Genomic DNA, 4,320 nt, shown 5'->3' on the forward strand with positions numbered 1-4,320 from the left:
ATCAATAATTAAGTTGATAATTAAGCTAAGTTAATTTTCTATGTGAAATTTCTCATTTGTGATAACAAAATACATTATAGATCACAACCTTTTCTATTAACATGTCTCTAATAAAAGTAATAATTAAGAAAATATAAAATACATATAAAATATATGCTAATATACACATATAAAATAAATGCATGTATTATATACATTTTGGTATGTTTTGTTAATTATTTGAAATATCTAAAATTATTTTTATTGCATTGTAGATTATCTTTCATTAAAATGCAAATAAACATTTGGGAATTCTATTTTTCTAAACCAAATTTCATGAATGTTTTGACACACTTACAAGAACACACAAGTATACTGATATCACATCTACTAGTTCATTCAAATTCAAAATCTTAAATATCATATTTATGCTATTTTTGTTATATCATTGCAAAGTATTAAAGAACATTTTCTTTGACTTTCTAACTCCTACATTTACTAACTTGGCCTACTCCTGACTCTGTTCAGGGATTTCTTTGTTTTCTTTTTTTTAATAAATCTTATTTATTTAAAGAAAATGCAAAACATAGGTACATAGTTGATCATAATACATTAGCTTTAGACAAGTCAAAGTAAAATAATTGAAAAAATGTAAAGTAAAAAAGAAAATGAAAGAGAAAAAAGAGAAAAAAGAAAAATTTACAGTAGAAGCTCATTGGTAAAAATTAATGTACCATCAATAAAGTCATTAATGTAATAGCAGAAGGATTGTTTTATTTCAAGCATTTTAAATTGTTGCGTCCCTTTAGGGATGACAGATTCAAACCAATGAAGTTGTCCAGAAATTTAAAGCTATGATGCTATAAATTATAAGGGCATATCTAAAGTTGCAGAGCCTCCTGGAAGAAGGCCCAGTTCACATTCTCACTGCATTGTGAACATAGTTACAGCTGCCTATCTTTCCCAGATGAAGGAAAATACGGAGGAGGGTACCCGTACTCCCTCCAAAAAATTAATTTTGATATCAGCCCAACAATCAGAGTACCTGAAGTGGTAAGATTGATGTGCCCTCAGGTAATTGTAGAGGGTGAGTGATGAGGCAAGCCATGAAGGAAATTGTGATTCTGGGTTATGAGGGAGCAAGTATGGAATCTGCAGCGTTGGACGAATGGGGCTTGGCTTGCATTCTTTGAGTAGGCCAGCTTTATGTTGCATGGGCCAGTGTAGCCATAATCATCCACAGCTTTATTTATATTTCATTCGAGAAAAGAGTGAGTCTATAAGGCTGGCCCAGTTCGAATATAGTTACTGTATTTATGGGTGTAGCATATAGGCTTTCCTGGAAGAAGGAAGATACCGGGACGAGCGAGCTCACACACTCACTCCAACAAAAGCTCTATTGTGATTGTAGGTGACGGAAGCAGCAAGCATGGCTTTGGCAGGGTGGGGGCTTCGTCCACCCTCTACTCCTGAGATTGACAGCTGTGTGTTGCATGGACAGGTGTAGCCATAATCTTTCATTTGGTCTACATCTCACTCTAGAAAAGAGTGAGTAACCAGCTCTATGGAGTTGTTTAGTTTCAAACATGGCAACTGCTTGCTTCTTCTTTAAAAAAAAATTTTTTTTTTTTAGATTCAATGGCTTACAATACTATTAGTTTGGTTCCTCAAGCAAATAATTCCAACACCATATCCATTACTAGTGTAGCCCTCTCTCTCTCTATTGGTCCTCAACACCACTGCCTACTAACCTCTTCCTACTCTAACTCTAGTCGTGTGGATCAATTTCCCCATTATATTGCTTTTCAACCCTTGTTGCTACCTTGCTATGTTTCTTTATTATAATAGCCAACATATGGAAACAATCAAATGTCCTACTTGACACAGGATCACCGTAAACATAAAGAATGTAATCTTATGCAGCTCTGAGAAAGAAAAATACGTGATTTGCAACAGTATGAATAGAACTAGAAGAAATCATGGTGAGTGAAGTCAGCCAGAAAGAATGGAACAAAGAGAAAATTATCTCTTTCATATATGGATCACTTTTTGTAGCACTTGGGGGAATATATGCAGTGCTTAGGCTAGAACCTGTGGCAGACATTTGCAAAACAAGCTTCCTACAAACTTTACTATTTCTCTAGCCTCTCCTATCTCCATTTGAGGGAAAATAGCAAACAAAACAAAGTATTTTTTAACTGACCCAATATAATTCTTAAATGGAAATATCAGGGTTTAGGGTCATAGGCACTACCGATTTAGTTCAATCCTGTTGAGTATCTCTCCTAGACACATTAATTTACCAAGATATATAGCCATTGTCTTGTATTGCTAGAGGAAGAACCTCTGGTTTCCTTCTTTAGTTTCAAACATTAGCCCTTCTTTTCCAAAGTTTAAGAAATTATAAAAACCATAACATTTTGTTATTTTTAAAGTATGCATGTTCTTTCTAGTATAAAATAAATAGAATACAGCAATAAAGCCATCTATAATGGTATATTTGTAACCACACTTCTCAAAACAAAAAGCAACAAAATATTTTATATATATTACATATGTAGTCAACCACCTTTCTCTTTACTTTATTTCCTTTACTAGAAATGTTTTGACTATCTATATAGCTTATTCAAATTTGATCTCTTCAAGATAAAATTCAAATTTTATCTCTACTCTTATTGCTAATAATATAAATTAAAAAATTTGTGTTTGCTTATTTGCTGTGTTTTTTTTTAAAACACAAGTGTATTTAAATTACCTATAAATAATATATAATCAAAGAAAAAGAACAGATGCATAAAATTTTGGAGTAAAAAGTAATTAAAAAGACTAATTAGTTGTTTACATTAGGGATTCTTAGAGTTTCTGTAAGGGCCTGTAATTTTAAATGCACATGTATATTAATAATTAACCTCACAATTTCACAATCACTACTAAATTTAAGATAAGTCCTTTTATTTGAAAAACTTTTGAGTTTTTTAAAAAATGAGCAGAGCTGAAATGAGCAGAGATTTTAGTCAAATGCACTTATACCTATATATAATGCCTCTTCTGCATATTAAATATGCACTCTATATGTAATTTGTACCTGGGAAGATAGATATTTTCTTCACTTTTCAGTTAACTAGTGATGGTCTCTATTTTTTTATTTTTTTAAATTAAGCATTCAAGTGAGATTATGGTGGCTACAATTTTCAGTTCTGGGATCAATAACCTTTCTGACTGGGTACTTGAGTATGTCTTACATAATAAACATTAAGTCTTAAGTCTAGTAAAAACTAAAGGTAAAACTAAAGAATATTGGTAAATCATAGAGAATTGGAGCTACAGTGTTAGCCATTTTTTAGTTTTATTTTATGTGAAAACTTCCCAAACTAAAGTCTATACTTTTCCGTTGTAATCTTAATTATAATTTAATCCCAGGAAGGTACACATGTACAGACTCATAGTCTGACTCAGCAACTATATGAAACAGGAAGGAACAACATCCTAGATTTCAAGATTTTCCCATTAGATTAATAACTCAGTAAGTAATTTTTGACTTAGAGTCACAAAAGAAGAGTTATAAGGAAGATTTAAAATATTTACCAAAAAGGTTCAATGATATGGTATGGATGGGATACAAAATATATTCAGATCTTTTTAAAAAAAAATGGATTTAAGAGAGAAAATGCTTTTTTATTTTTTCACCTTATGTGGCCATTCTTGGCTACGGAGCTATTTTCACATTTTCATCAGTACATTATTTTTAAAAAAGCACCAACCAGCCCTTCAAAATAATGTAAATAGGAATATAATGGCATAACACAAATCCCAAAAGCTTTAAGAAAACAAAATCAAATGATCATATACAGGGACCAGAGCTGTAGCGCAGCAGTAGGGCGCCTGCCTTTCACATAGCTGAGCCAGGATGAACCTTAGTTTTTTCCCCTCTGGTCCCCAAGCTAGGAGCGATTTCTGAGCTTATAGCCACGAGTAACCACTTAGCGTCAATGGGTGTCTGTTGTCCCTCCCCCCCTCCCAAAAAAAAAAAAAAGATAATTTACAGATTGAAGTAATGGTAACATAACCTTTTGGGCAAGTAAATTCCCTTTGTGGGAGACTACAACACTGGAGTAAAGAGAGAGAATGAACTATGGATAATGTTTGCCATATACCAGTTGTGATGTTCTAAAGTGGTTTTTTTGCATCTTCAATTTTCTTCCTTATCCAGAAAATGGGGGAAAACACTCATTTTGTAATGCTCCAGGTTAAAGAAGAAAACGTCCATCAGTACCTAGCTTTATGCTAATTCTTTAGATTGCCAATGTTTCCTCATTTCATTGATCTTTCTCTCCTTTAGTT

The sequence above is a fragment of the Suncus etruscus genome, chromosome 11 (genome assembly GCF_024139225.1).
Source record: "Suncus etruscus isolate mSunEtr1 chromosome 11, mSunEtr1.pri.cur, whole genome shotgun sequence".
Taxonomy (NCBI): Eukaryota; Metazoa; Chordata; class Mammalia; order Eulipotyphla; family Soricidae; genus Suncus; species Suncus etruscus.